The 16,500-nt window shown below is 45.6% G+C and overlaps 1 protein-coding gene across 1 annotated transcript in view; it reads left to right on the forward strand.

Moving 5' to 3' along the window:
• Positions 1 to 16,500, forward strand: part of LOC309510111 (uncharacterized protein) — a 47,812-nt gene that overhangs the window by 10,498 nt on the left and 20,814 nt on the right. The gene's annotated exons all lie outside the window — the stretch shown is intronic.

Raw genomic sequence — 16,500 nt, forward strand, 5'->3', positions numbered from 1 at the left:
GCGTTGAAAACAAACATGATAAAAGCGGCCGTTTGCTGGCATTTTTGTTGTTTACTTGAATATTTAAAACCCAAGCATCGATGTTTTACCACAGGTTTACAATAAAAAGTGATACATTGATCATAATGAATTCATTAATGTCAAAATTGCACATTAGTCACTCAGAAATAAATTACCGTTAACGTTAGGTCTATTTCACAAAAGAAAGAGGACACACTTACTTCTTCAGTCGCGTCTGTTTCTGTTTATTTGGTCGGCTAGTTACAGGACATATTTGTATCACATTTAGAAAGAATGATAATTTCTACAAATATATGCCACCAAAAATACGACCTGAGGAGCTTTAGCACTCTCTCGACTCCCATACAGATATTTTCAGTCAGAGAAACAGAGGAAGCTCCCGAAAAAAAAGTTGCTTTATTTTATGATAGTCCGGTATAAAGAGACGAGACGTGGGCTACTGACAGATAAAATAAAAACATGACTGTGATAGCCTTTATGATTGGTCTGATTTCTTCAAGCGTTCACTATGTTTTTTTACTATGCGTATCTTCAAGCGTTTACTATGTTTACTATGGTAATGGTTAGCGCGCATAGTCTTTTGCATCACAAACACAAGGCATTCAAACATGAACGCGAGTTAAATTATTTTAAAAGTCTTTAATGCTGACAGAATCATCCGGCGCTGCCGTCTCCCGACTCAGGTGAACTCTGGACTCTGTTCGTGCACTCCTCTAGCCCGAGCGATCTTCCTTGTAGAGTGCCCTCTGGTGGACAAACTATGCAGCGCCAACACTCATAACATGGTTGAAGGGTGTTTCGTCCGCTTTTATTTTATTTTTTAAATATTCATTTATCGGCCATTATAAATGCCGATACCGATAGTTTGGAAAATGCCTAATATCGGCCGATAATATCGGCCCGCCGATATATCGGTCGGGCTCTACTTGAGAGATCAATGTGGAGCTGCTCAGAAATAAAATCACCGTTTTCAAGGTCGGACAACAATTCTTTTGAAACAGGGCCAGACTCAATACCTTTGATAGTACAGTGCTCCCAGTGATAGGCAATGGCTAGCTGGTGTTTTTTGGCAAGTGATTTGGTCAGGTTTTTGAAATTTTTTAGATTTTTCTTAAAAAACCTGTGTTTTGCTTCATACCTCATAGTCCATACATGAATTAAAGGGGTGGTTGGGGATTTTTGACATCGGACCTCATTTTTAAGTCAGCCTGGTTGTTATTCATCAGTGGAGACATTTTTTTTTCAAAATTATCCAGTCCTTATATTTGGATAGTTAGCCGATGCTAGGCTAGCGCGAGTCAATGGTATATGTTAGCCAGCCATTAAAAACCATTTTACCCACTCCACAGTGCACCAAACGCAAATCAATTATAACACTAGACTATCGATGCAAATGTCCGTTGAGAGAATAATGTTAGAAATCAAACTTACCTTTCATCTCAATGATCCCAAAGGAACTAGTTTCTCAGCAGCTGCGGAATTTTACTTTGCTCCGGTTAGTAATGCGGCAAAAAGTAAACACAGAACAGAAGCGCACTACAGTCGTTACATCCAGCTAACGTTAGCTAGCATTCCTCAGCGATATCAAAGTCGCGGCAGGTAAATACACTTGCGTCATGTGTGTACCGGCTCACTCGGTTGCCTAGTTAATCAATATCACTCCGCTGCTGCTGTAGACAAGGCTTATGATTACAGGGAACAAATTATAACTAATGCAATGTGATGAAAAGGTAAGTTTGATTTCTAACATTATTCTCTCAACGGACATATACATCGATAGTCTAGTGTTATAATTGATTTGCGTTTGGTGCACTGTGGAGTGGGTAAAACGGTTTTTAATGGCTGGCTAACATATACCATTGACTCGCGCTAGCCTAGCATCGGCTAACTATCCAAATATAAGGACTGGATAATTTTTTTTTTAAAATGTCTCCACTGATGAATAACAACCAGGCTGACTTAAAAATGAGGTCCGATGTCAAAAATCCCGAACCACCCCTTTAATGGGCCAATTTGCCTGATGCATTCAGGGTAGTGAATCATAAGGTGGTGCTTTGGAATCAGATTCCTAGAAGGGTACAACTCCTTGAACAATCGATGATGCTCCACTATCAGATGCTTCAAAAATATTGTCATTCCTTCAGAGATGCAAGGAGAAAATATAATGTTAACAATATGTAAGAGGAGCAACATCAAATGCCAGTGCTTATCCCCTTCTGGGACTACATCTCCAAATATGAGAGGGATGTTCCTAATGAGACACAATGTCTGACTTGCGTTGAGTCCAATGCTGTTTCCAGCTTGTTGAAGGTTAACCTTGGTTGGGCGATTATTTTTGTCCAAATAGCCATAGTTGAAGGCATACAATCTTTGAGGAATGGAATCGCAAGAAATTAGATTGCAACTCATGTATTCAAAAAGCAGTTTCACTTCATACTGTGCAACTCCCTCCAGGATATCATGCATAATATCCAGCACAAAGTTCTCTGATACATTAAAGTAAGTCAAGGTATTGAGTACAGAATTTCTTTTAATACCATAACAGGAGTTTTCATTAGGGTTGTCAGCTAGATACTTATAATGTTCCTCATTTAGGTTTCTGCTACGCAATATCACCCGCGGATCATCCTCACTAAATACTTCCTGTGCTAACACCTTGTCAGTGAGGCACAGTCTGCAGTAATGTTTCGCAGAAAAAGATTCAACGTAACCAAGAATACCATTTAGACCAAGGTTATCGCCGGTAAATTGCGCAATAGTACCAAAGATGGGCTCCTCAGAAAATGACACTTTCATTCCCTCCTGCTCAAGTATTTTCACATCATCAACCAATGGGCCAAGTATTTTGTCCATGCCATAGTTTTTTCCATCCTCAGAATGGAACAAAGAAATTAGATGTATGTTCATTAAGGAAGAATTTATGTGTGCTGGCAGGTTACGAAGCACAAAATATAAACAGCCAAGTTTATGAATCCCATGTTGAGATCCTAATGGGTTTGCCGTTTCGAAATCATCGTAGTAAATTTGGATCTGAAGGGCATTGCTATGGATGGAGTACAAAGGATGGTTTTTGTAATACTGTCCGTCACACAAATCTCGATACGTGTCACTTTGCCGTTTCTCTTGAATAAGATTACACACCTCATTATTCCTAAAAATGAATTCAAGAGTCTTCAGAAGAGGGATATATATGAAAGTGTCATTAACTGGAATCTGTTCATACATTCCAGAGATCTTATTCTTTCTTGTATCGTATCTGACACCTAAGTGTATTTCAGCAGGTTCAACAACCCCCCATTTCTCACTGAAATATTTTCTCCATTTTGTATCGGTATTAAAATCGGAGAATGGATTATGAAAACTATTAAAAACATCTTCAACTGAACTTCTACTTGTGCTGTCAACAGGCACAACATTTAAAATGTTTTCCCTTAAACTTGTATGGAAATCAGTGACAAAATCCTCCATGCTTTCAACAACTGACATAATAACACTGTTTGCAACACCGTTACCCTGCAATTTAGCTATTATGGATGCACACATTTCTTTGGAACAATCCCTTGAAACAGAAGAACATTCATGCAAACTTGCATCATTATCTGAACTTTGCTCTGTGTTAGACACAACAAGTGATGCTGCTTCACCGGGATTTGGAGCTTGTTGATTTTGTAGTGATACATTCTCACTGTTTGATGCTACACCACTAAAATGAAATCTAGTTAAATGTTTTTTAAACCTGCATAACTTTTAAATTGCAAGCAACAACCATCCTGAGCACAAACCAGCTCAAATTTCTTGCCAGGATACAAACCATGTACAAGTTTAAGGTGCCGAATTAATTTTACTGTTGTAGCAAGCAGCGTTTTACAGATGTAGCATCTAAACATCATTCAATAACTTCGCTCTGAGCTCCTTTACCCTTGGGCTCTCACTTGTGGTGCCAACATCAATTCCGTAGATTGTAGTCTGGAGAAAAGTGTACATATTTTTGAGTGGAAGATCATAACTGATGCTGAAAACAAAATGGACCTTGAGGAGTTCATCAATTGCTGCAAGTGAAGAGGATTCTTGACAGGGGATGAGCTTTTTATCAACCACAATGAAGAACTGACTGATAGTTTCCTTGCTGCTCCCTGTGGCAAGAATGTATGGTTGACGATTCTCTTCCGCCTCAAGATGTTCCTGTATACTCCGGCATGCCTGAATGAAGAAAACAAACAAACAAAAACACAAATTTGATTAATAGTAATGACAAACAAGTGCAGGTTTATCAGTTAGTAGGGGTGTGACGAGACGCTTACTCCACGAGACACGAGATTGGGTTCACGAGAACAAGACAAGACGAGATTTTTACACAATTTAAGAAATCCTCAATGATGAAATAAATGAATGGAAAATAGTCTTTTATTCAACTGAAAATCACAAAATGCAAAACAATTTAGGTGCATTTTGAAATCAACTTGTAATGAATGTTATTTTACTTCTATTTTAATTAATTCTATGCAGTAAAGGACATGCAAACACTGCAAAATGTTTTGCTATAAACTCTACCGTCTGGCTTCTCCCCTGTACGATTTCACATGAGAACTCTAACTCCTTTCCACAAATCGAACATAAAAAAATAAAACAGTATAAATAAAATAAATATAAATAACTGAAATAACACTTTAAATGCAAACCGTAAGTGTGTATCCATAATCAAAGTACTGCTTTCTCAAAACTACAAGTTCAAACAGAAACACATTTTTTTCTTCAAGCATGAAAAAGAGATAAATGAACTACACAGAACAGCCTAAGATTATGGTAATGTTCTTTTTCAAGAATATAAGCATGTCGATGATTTCTGGCAGCAGTTGAGACCTTTGGGCAGGGCTGCACGATATGAGGAAAAGCTGCGATGTGCGATAACGTACTCGGTTACTAACGTAACCTCGGTTCTCTCTAGAAGAGGGAACGAGTACTGCGTAAGATATCTTACGCTAGGGGAAAATCATTTTTCCGCGAGATATTGAAGCCAAAAATTATCCTTAATTTTGTAATAATGCAAAACGCGTTGCAGCAGCATGCAGACATAGGCGAGACAGCTCGCGCGCCTATTGGCTGCTCTGCGGCAACTGCAGCAGCCTATCGAGCGAGGCCTGGCGTGACGCCAGACCCAATCAGGGCACTTCGCGCCCGCTGCGTCACATCCCGCCGAAATGGGCGTGGTCTAGGCCTATAAATACCGCTCGCAGGCAGCTATTATCTGGTTTTTCATCATCGAAGCAACCAGAGCGTGTGCATGCACGGCAAGATACGCAGTACTCGTTCCCTCTTCTAGAGAGAACCGAGGTTACGTTAGTAACCGAGTACGTTCTCTTACGAGAGGTCTCTCGTACTGCGTAAGATATCTTACGCTAGGGGACCCAATGCAAAACGCCGTGCATGCTGAGATCTGACACCAAAGACCCAAAGGTGAAAACCCGGGGTACATATAGTGCACAATCACTCAGGGAACTCACAGGGAGTCCGGGAAGAGGGAGGGGCGAAGCCGCACTCTTCCACATATGGCAGCGTCGCTGAGACGTGAATTTCATCATACAGACAGGGCGGGGTACGGCCTGAACTGATGGGGGAATGTGGGTCTTACACAGTTTGCCCAGGCACATCTCGTGCTGCTACTTTTTTACTGTCGAACATTGAGCTGTGCTCAGTAGACGCAGCATTCTGAGCTGATCGCATCAGGTCAGACAATACTGGTAAACTTAGACCGACAGCAGCCTGGCCTGCAGGGCGGGAACCTCTAGGTTATAAAACCTTATAAATGTAGACGGGGAGGCCCAGCCTGCCGCCATACAAATGTCTTGCAAGGCAATCCCACTTGACCAGGCCCACGAAGAGGCCATACCTCTCGTGGAGTGCGCTCTGACACCCAACGGGCACTGCATGCCCTTGGAGGCGTATGCCAGCGCTATAGCATCAACTATCCATCTGGATAGGCTCTGTTTCGACGCGGCTAGTCCCTTAGAACGTCCGCTAAACTAAACAAAGAGCTGCTCCGTCTGTCTGAAACCAGACGAGCGAGACACATAAGCTCGTAATGCCCTGACTGGGCAAAGGAGGCTCGCGTCTCTTTCCTCATCAGGGACCGGTAGGGCTGACAGGGAGATAACCTGCGCCCTAAACGGTGTGTTGAGGGATTTTGGAACATAACCGTGCTTAGGTTTGAGTATAACTTTTGAGTCATTAGGCCCAAACTCCATGCACGCCGCGCTCACAGAGAGCGCGTGTAGGTCCCCTATGCGCTTCACTGAAGCGAGAGCCAGCAGAAACACAGTCTTGAAAGACAGGTGTTTCAAATCGATTGACTGTAAAGGCTCAAATGGCGCACCTTTCATGGCTTCCAGAACCGTAGAAAGGTCCCATACGGGGACTGAGGGAGGTCTGGGAGGATTCAGTCTCTTAGCCCCTCTAAGGAAGCGGATGACTAAATCGTTCCTTCCTATTGACTGACCAAGCGTTGTTTCTGAGAACGCTGCTATAGCCGCCACATAAACTTTGAGCGTGGAGGGGGCCCTGCCCCCATCCAACAGCTCTTGTAGGAAGGAAAGCACCTCCGCCACACCACAGTCTGTGGGTGACACACCACGGGCTGTGCACCAGCCCGAAAACACTGACCATTTCGAGGAATAGAGTCGTCTCGTAGACGGGGCTCTAGCCTGCGTGATCGTGTTTAATACTCCTTTAGGGAGTCCAACATGTACCCGTTGATGGCCCAGACATGAAGGGACCATAGTTCCGGGTGAGGATGCCAGATCGAACCGTGGGCCTGTGAGAGGAGGTCTCTCCTCACTGGTACTGGCCACGGGGCAGTACTTGTTAACTGCATCACGACTGGGAACCAAGGTTGGTTTTTCCAGAACGGTGCCACCAGCAGTACTGAGCATCCTTCTTCCCTGATCCGTTCTATCACCTGAGGCAGGAGAGAGACGGGGGGAAAAGCATAGAGCGGGCGGCGGGGCCACACATGGGCCAGCGCGCTCCTGCTCTTGGAGAAAAATTCCTGACAGTGAGCGTTTTCTTGAGACGCAAACAGGTCTACTTCCGCTCTGCCGAATTTCTTCCACAGCAGTTGGACTGTCTGTGGGTGTAGAGACCACTCGCCTGCCGGAACATTGTTCCTGGACAGTCTGTCCGGTCCTATATTCAGGAGCCCTGGCACGTGCGCTGCTCTGAGCGAGCGCAGGTTGCACTGAGCCCATACCAGGAGGCGTTCTGCCAGCCTGTACAGGTTCTTGGACCTGAGGCCGCCCTGGCGATTTATGTAGGACACCACAGACATGTTGTCCGAACGGACCAAGACGTGGCGTCCTTTTATCTGGGGACAAAAACGCGTCAGCGCGTTGTCTACTGCCAGCATTTCGAGGCAGTTTATGTGCAGGAGCTTCTCCCGTTCCGACCACTGGCCGAAGAACGGTCTGCCCTCGAGCAGCGCTCCCCATCCCGAGGTGGACGCGTCCGTGGACACCACTTTCACCCTCGAGGAAGTCCCCAGGCTTACACCTGATTGGTACCAGTCGTTCGCTCTCCAAGGTTTCAGAGCTGTGGCGCACTTCTGATTGACCCTGAGGCGAAGCGAACCGGATGCCCACGCTCTGCGTGGGACTCGCGCTTTCAGCCAAAACTGCAGCGGGCGCATGCGGAGCAGGCCCAGCTGGAGCACTGACGATGCTGAGGCCATGAGACCTAGCATCTTCTGAAATTTCTTGAGCGGGACAGACGCGCCGCAGCGAAACGCGTTCGCTGTGCGTTGAATGTCTACCGCGCGCTGTGGCGATAGTCGCGCTATCATGGACAGCGAGTCCAATTCTGTGCCCAGGAAAGATATCTTCTGACTGGGTAACAGAGAGCTCTTCGCCCAATTGACACTGAGACCCAAATCTTCGAGGTGATCGAGTAAAATGGTCGTGTGTTCGATGAGCACTGCGCGAGATTGCGCTAGAATCAGCCAATCGTCCAAATAGTTCAGCACTCGCATGCCTCTCATTCTGAGGGGTGCGAGTGCCGCGTCCATGCACTTCGTAAATGTACGGGGTGCCAGGGACAAACCGAATGGCAGGACTGTGTACTGATATGCCTGGCCCTCGAAGGCGAATCTCAAATATCGCCTGTGACGTGACGCTATCTGTATTTGAAAATACGCGTCTTTCAGATCTATTGACACAAACCAATCTCCTTGGCGAATCTGCACAAGGATTTGTCTGGTCGTGAGCATCCTGAACTGTCGCTTCACAAGCACTTTGTTCAGTTGCCTTAGATCTAGTATGGGTCTGAGACCCCCGTCTTTTTTCGGTACCAGGAAGTATCTGCTGTATAGCCCTCCTTCGCTCTGGACTTGAGAGAGGGGCTCTATGGCCCCTTTGCTCAATAGTTTCGCCACTTCGGCTCGAAGTAAATGTGCTACTTCTGTTTTTACCGTGGTCTCGATGCGCGCCACATAGCGGCGAGGGCGTCGGCGAAACTGCAGCGAATAGCCTCTTTTTATAATGTTCAGCACCCACTTCGAAACCCCGGGCAGCTTTGCCCATGCGTCTGCATGGATAGCTAGGGGTTGAATACAAAGCGCACTCCGCTCGCTCAGCGATGGAGAAGCTTCGGCGTGCTGCAACACAAGCATCGCGCTCGTGACATTTGAGGCATGGGGCGCGCTGATAACAGCGGGCAGATTGCCCGCGCTCGACTCCTCTGCGGTGGTCAGCCACGAGGGGGAGGGCTGGGCGGTTCCCGTGGGAACTGTCATGTCTATGTGTGGATGTGGGCGCGGGACAGCGGGCACATTTATCACACCGAAAGCATCGTTCGCTTGCGTGAAGCGAGTGCACGTTGGTTGCGTTTTTACAGAAACCGTGAGACTTGCATAACGCGGTGTTAGTGGGCACTGGGTAGTGGGCACATTCACCATGTTTGAAGCGCAACCGATCTGAGTCGGTTTTATGTGCGCGAGCCCTGTGTGACAGGCTGTGCTTTTGTGTTGGGATGGGCACTGGGCAGTGGGCATTCTTACTACACATGAAACACCATCGGCCGTGGCCGGGACACCAGAAAATACACTCTTTTGGGGATTTATCTGGGTAGCCGTGAAAACGGCATTTGTGTGCAGGCAAGCGGGTGACAGTACTGACTTGTTGGCTGCAGAAAACACTGGAACAGTCACATTTGCTGGAACTGGACGAGCGAATAGCTTTGGTGTGAGTCTGGCCGCAGCGGGACTTAAACACCGTCGTTTTCCTAGCTGTGCTAGGACGACTTCGGGGCCTCGGGCTTCACCGTAATCCTAGGTCGCGAGCCACGTACAGCGGGGCGGCGACCGGATGAGCGGGAGCGCGGTCTCGCGCTTCGGGCCTGGCGGCGCTGTGAAGTGGAGGCAGTGGACGGTGGCTGTGGCTGTGAGCTCTGAGCAGACGGTTTCACACGGGAGGAAGTGCTTCATAGCCTGTGACGCTTTCTGTACCTCTGCGAATCTCTCCGCGAAATCCTTGACGGAGGATCCAAAGAGGCCTGTGGCGGAAAGCGGGGCGTCGAGGAACGCGGTGCGCTCAGACTCGGCCATTTCCGAGAGCGTCAGCCAAAGATGTCTCTCAGTCACGGTGAGAGAAGGCCATATTCCGTCCAATGGCTTGCGCTGCAGACTTAGTAGCACGGAGAGCGAGGTCCGTGGCACTCCTTAAGTCCGGCACGCAGATCGCGTCAGGTCCTTCCTCATCCAGCTTACGGAGGAGATCGGCCTGGAAGATCTGAAGCGTTGCCATGGTGTGCAGCGCTGACGCAGCTTGCCCGGCGGCGGAGAAAGCGCGGTGGAGCAGGCTTGACGTCTTGCGGCAAGCTTTAGAGGGTAGGGCCGACTTAGCACGCCGTCCAGCGGAGGGCGGGCATAAGTGGGCCGCTATCGCCTCTTCGACCGGCGGCAGCGAAAGGTATCCTTTGTTCTTGGCATCGTCAACAGCGGAGAATGCCAAAGAAACAGCAGGACGCACTCTAGCCGAATAGGGGGCGTTCCAGGACTTGGCGACTTCTTCGTGTAACTCAGGAAGAAAAGGCGCCGGTCTGGACGCAGGCGAAGCGCGCTCCCCAGGCAGGAAAAATCCATCCAGCCGGTTGTGAGCGGGCTGCTCAGGCGAAGACCACTCGAGGCCGAGGCTCGCCGCGGCCTGTGCGAGTACTCGCATGAGCTCCGTCTCGATGGACGCTCTCTTGCCTGACGACGTGCGGGCAGGGGGCGTGGGGTCCTCAGAGCCCGCCCAATCCTCACTGCCTGACGCCAGGATAGAGCAGGAATCATCCTCTCCCAGCAGGGCTTCCTCATCCACGATGTCAACGGAAGCGGCGGCAGACGGCGGCCGCTGTCCGTCAGGAAGCGAGGCTGACGAAGCCGGGGAAGCAAGCGGGCGAACCGGCGAGCTTTGGCGGCTGAGGGAGGGTTCCGGGGCCCGCTGGGCACGGCGCTTTTTACGGCGCGACGCCGCAGCGGGCGGGGGAGCAGTCTCGGTGAAGAAGGCTAGGCGAGTCCTCAGAGTCGCCATTGCCATCAGCTCGCAGTGAGGGCAGCCGCCGTCAGCGAGCGCGAGAACTGCATGTTCCTCACCCAGGCAGGAAACGCAAACCACGTGGCGGTCCCCGTCGCTGAGTGTGGCTCTGCACGAGCCGCAGGAAGGCATCTTTAAAAAGACGCTAGCTCTTTTAGAATGTGTGTCGCGGCGGCGACACACACACACAAAAGTACAGTGTAATAAGGAAAGGATATAAGCGCCGGAAAGCGCAGCAGGAAGGCAGGAAGGCGGCGCGGCCAGCGACTTCAGTGACTCGTCCCGCTGAAGGTGCTCTCTCTCAGACGGCGCGGCTTCTTCTCCGGCTCCAGCGATGCGTGTGCTTCGCTTGAAGGATGAAAAATCAGATAATAGCTGCCTGCGAGCGGTATTTATAGGCCTAGACCACGCCCCTTTTCGGCAGGACGTGACGCAGCGGGCGCGAAGTGCCCTGATTGGGTCTGGCGTCACGCCAGGCCTCGCTCGATAGGCTGCTGCAGTTGCCGCAGAGCAGCCAATAGGCGCGCGAGCTGTCTCTCCTATGTCTGCATGCTGCCGCAACGCGTTTTGCATTATCACAAAATTAAGGATAATTTTTGGCTTCAATATCTCGCGGAAAAAGGATTTTCCCCTAGCGTAAGATATCTTACGCAGTACGAGAGACCTCTCGTAAGAGAACATTGTTTAATATTGCGATGTCGGATATGTGAATGTTAGCTATACTGTTCCCATGTCTTAGTGCTTTAATAGGTTATTTGCATGATAGGTCAAATGTTTATTACCTGCCTGGTTCAGATTACACTATTTTAGCATGATTTTGGCACGATCCGTTTCGTGGAGATTCGGACAACGGGCGTCGGGACGCAAGATTCGATCGTTTCATTTCGTATAGTGTGTCATAGTGGGCGATAACCTACGCGTCTGCGATGCTTCAGGACATCACGACAGAAAGACTAGCATGTTTAATTTTAACGGTCCTCCACGACGGGTTGAATGCGAGCGAGAGTGAGTGTGCGCGAGTGAGTGAGAGTGCGAGCAACAGTGAGTGAGCGTGTGTGTGTGTGTGTGCGCGAGTGAGTGAGTGAGCGAGGGACAGTGAGTGTGTGTGTGTGTACGCGGAGTGTGTGTGTGATTGGCCCAGCACACAAATGATTTAAAAGTGGCAGGGGCATCTTCAATACTAATTTCACCCTCACGCTCCATCACTGACATCACAACAACTCACGAGACAATAGGCTTGTTTGAGATGAGCAAAATCTGCGCAGAATCGATCACCGGTGATCAGCGCGAGATGCATGCCGGTTAGAAATGTGTCCGAGTGCGGTCCGCCTTGCTCTGATGTCATGCTGACGTATGTCAAAAAACTCTCGCGAGCGCAAGCCGCACGTGTCGGATTCTGCAGTCGAGCGCAGTTGCTCTCCACTGACTGCGCTGATCAAAAGCATGATGGGAAACGACTTACTGACGACACAGCTTAATGATCATTGGTTTAAACAACCGTGATGTATTGTTCTCTTTTAAAATGTTTGATTTTAAAACTCTGATATCATGTTTTATGTGTATACGTTATGTGTGAATATTCCCAAACTATCTGACAGTGCAATCTCTATGGGTTATGCAATGTAATTTTTATAATAAAAAAAATAAATAAAAACACATGTCTGTATTAAAGAAAAAAAAGATTGATAAACATGTATTTGGAATGGAATTAAATAAGTAGGCTACTTATGGGTGTCTTGTTCATTATATTTATTTTCATATAAAAGCAACAGAACTTAAATTCCATCCAGTTTATTAGCAACACTCTGCACGAGCGTGAATCCCGCGATCTCACAGGTGTCAGATCCACTGCGTGAAGAGCGAACTGTCCGGCTTGCCTGCTCTTTTTTCACTCCTCCTCTCACTGCAGCCGCCTACTCTCGCATACATTTCAGGCGAGGCAAGTCGCATCTCAAACAAGCCTAAAGTTTCACCTCGACGAGAAATCTCGTCGCGTTTTAATCTCGCGAGATCTCGTAACACGAGATCTCGTCACACCCCTATCAGTTAGCATAAATTTTAGTCTTTTTAGCTTGATTGAACATTGTACAGAACAAGAGACACTCCAGAAGAAAACAGTATATGCACCAACTAGCTGTTAAAGGTGATTTTTAAGCATGACATTTTTTATTTATTTTTTTTAAGCCATGAAATGACTTGAGACTCGACTCGGACTTCAGCTTAAAGACTTGTGAACATCTCTGGTTTAGATCATTTACATTTAGATAACTTACTATATTTACCCCCATTTACAGTTCATCTAATAGTGAATTATAAGATGGAGAAATTAACGGCGCAAATCTAAGTATAACGCTTATAGCCCTTGTATTTTGTCACCAATAACCTACTTTTTGAAATACCACCACGTGATCAACAGCCTGAGAAATACTGATCTTGTGGGGTTTTTTTCTTCCTGAAGCCTGGGGTGACAAGAGATGCAGAAGTAGAAGGAAGGATGATAGGTCACTGTCCCATTCTGAAAAACACAAAACATATGTTAAATGTCTACACTACAATAACTAAGTTAAGCAGATTTTAAACCATTGCAAGTTAGTTCTGTACAACTCTACCTGGGGAATCCTGTTCCTCCCTTTTCTCTTTGGCAGATGACCGTAATCTTTTCAGCAGTGGAGTGGAAGTCAAGGTTTCTGCTAGCCTGATAACCTTTGCTTTGAAGACAGTTGGCCACCTTTCAAAAAGTCTGGAAGCAGATTCTGACCCAAAGAGGAGCGTGAAGTCCTGAAGAATCTGAAGCAGTTTGCAGAAAACATGTAAAGAAATTACCATAAAATATTACATTTATTAACAAGCTAAATGTGTTTTCAACAAAGCAGACTATTTGACAATTCTCTGAAACTAGCATTTCAATTTGGTCAAAAAAAAGGAAAGACAAAATCCATACCAATCCTTTAGTATCCAGGAATCGAGGAAAAACTGAGAGAATGGTGGTGGATTTCTCTGGATCATGGATAAGGTGCTGTCTGTATTCAAACGTGGTCCTCATCTTCTGCATGATGACATCACGGTCACTTGTATGATTCATCAAGGAGATAGCCTCTAAACTTTGGTCATTATCTAGCTGATCTTCACGGTGACACAGCTGTCTGTCAAGCAAAGGGCCTCCCTTTTCCTCTGTTTTTGGATCATCCTTATTTGCAGAAGGTTTTGTCCCCCGTTGTACTGTTTTGAGGCGCCATGACAAGAACCCAGTGTTTTTTTGGCCATCATAAAAATGTTCCTTATGAAATGACACAAATTAAAACTCAAAATTGTAACCCTCCATCGAAAATGACAACTTCTTAGAAAGACATTTCTAAATGATCACAAAAATACTGAATGTTCTAATCTCACATTATGACTTACATATCCAGTCCTCCCTTGGGGATCTCTGAGTGAGGGAAACAAGGTGATAATTCCCAAACCATAGTTCTGTTTGGTAAGTCGATGTGGGACTCTCCTGAAAAATGGAAACACTCAATGTTACTTCACAATGATGAGAATTGTTTAAAAATATATAACTAAACTACTCTTATTTTCAGAACAATCAACAGCCTATTACTTAAAATTTGTAGCACCCAACTAATATAGTTCAAAATTTATATACTATCTTATACTACAGGGCCGTTGAATGCTTGAATCTGATTGGTTGACGAACGTTCTAAGGTGTGCATTATTTTCAGGGAAACGCACGGCTAAAGTAGTTCCAGGCAGGTCTCGACCGCATTACAGTTCCATATCACTTCGCGTAGTCAACTGTAATAACGGAAAATAGGATACAATTCATAACAAGAAAAAGCATTTCGCCCCATGCGCTTGATCTGCAATTTTCAATGTCTAGCTTCACAATCAATAGAAACATGTTGTTTAATTTGAATAAATAAACTATAAAGTCCTATCTATAATCAATAGAAAATTAAACTGAATATAGTCTAAATAAATGGATAGTCCTGCAGCATGGATTTTTATTGCAGATAATTTAACAAATAAATAATTATTGATAGGCCTACTTGTTAAAAGGGCTTTGGGTTTCATTTATTTGGCTAGTCTACTGTCATCTGTCAATAATAGAAAAAAAAGAATTAACGAATTAATTAAAACGAACTGAATGAATTAAAAAATTATAATATTGACGCACATGCTTTTCTGTCTCATTATTGCAACATCTCTCTCTAATAACTGCATTAATAACTGCATAAAGCCGGGAACACACTTTAAGGCCGGTTATGAATGTAATTTGATACTTATGACTGATCATGCCCAAACGCGTGTTCAGCGCGTTCAGTCTGTGTTCAAAGTCGGTGTTTAAAATCTGCTGCAGTCGATGAAAACAGTCAGAGAATGTGTCAGCTAGTCGTGTGTCCCCAGCATTAGTCTGCTATCAGCGGCTCAAACCTCCGTTACTAACTCTACCTAACCCTAACCCTAACCCAGCATTAGTCTGCTATCAGCGGCTCAAACCTCCGTTACTAACTCTACCTAACCCTAACCCTAACCCTAACCCAGCATTAGTCTGCTATCAGCGGCTCAAACCTCCGTTACTAACTCTACCTAACCCTAACCCTAACCCTAACCCAGCATTAGTCTGCTATCAGCGGCTCAAACCTCCGTTACTAACTCTACCTAACCCTAACCCAGCATTAGTCTGCTATCAGCGGCTCAAACCTCCGTTACTAACTCTGAAATGACGTTTTGGAATTAGCAACGGAGGCATGGGATTAGATGCGTAAGAAATTAGTCCTACATACAAGAGCGTTTTAATGACAAAAACTTTACAAACGTCTTGAAATACATAATCTGAACAATGTTTCGAGGTGTGGTAATGTTGTGGCCAATTCTCTGTCTCTGGTTCAGGTCTTCAATATCAGGTTCAGGTCTCAGAAGAAATCTTTCAGAGTCGAAGTTTCAGGTCTCAGAAGTAACTTTATTGAACAATTCAACAAAGTGAGATGGTAGCTAAGCATCTAATTTTACAATGGTTTTCTCTCAGATCTTATACCTTTTCTCTCATCCCTTGGTGTCCAATTTCCTCGCTTGGTGACCAATTAGCGTTATCATGGTTATCTTTTTCTCTTTGCTCCTCCTTGTCACGTCGCCACGATTAGAAACACCTGCATTAATGTCCAATTTCTATTGGTGGCCATACTGGCGCATGCGCTTTATTAAATATGATTTCATATATGGTTTTTCGGGTACTTTTCCACTCTTGTCCTTAGACTACCTTTCACCCAGTTTTTGTCCTGTCCTCACACAACCTCTTCCTCGTAAACACTTTTGACAGGTTCAGTGTTTCCCATCATTTTGTCCCCTTTGACCTGTTCTCTCTGTTTCCCATGATTTTAGGCCTTCGTTTCCCCTGCTTTTGGGCCTCCCATATTCTAGGCCTAGTTTCCCTAATATTCATATCATGCATTTGAATAGGATTTATGTGTGACACAGATGAGACAAAGAAAATTCTCCAACAGTAACTGTAGTATAAGCGGAATAATTGACTTCAGGCCGTTGAATTATTAGAAAAATAATTCTAATAATTCAACGGCCTGTCGTCAATTATTCCTTACATAATCACTAACAAATTAAATAACCCAAGACTATTACATTTTGATAATTACCCTTCTGTCTCAATCACGTGTGCAACCAAGATGTTCACCATCAGTTTTCTCATGTCATCGCTAATTGTCCCTGTATCTTCATACTCCTTCAGCACATTTGCTCCACCTGGTCTTGTGTGTAGAATTTCTTTTATCAACTATAAAAAGAGGAACATTAACCAATTATGTAAGGGATGAAATGCATCCAGCCAGTTGTTATAGCAGAATAAACTCCGACAGGCTGATCAGGACATGAAGCGGTGGGTTCTTGAAAATTTTAAATATGAAGG

This window comes from Leuciscus leuciscus, assembly GCF_965113295.1.
Source record: "Leuciscus leuciscus genome assembly, contig: SUPER_11_unloc_2, whole genome shotgun sequence".
In the NCBI taxonomy this organism is placed as follows: Eukaryota; Metazoa; Chordata; class Actinopteri; order Cypriniformes; family Leuciscidae; genus Leuciscus; species Leuciscus leuciscus.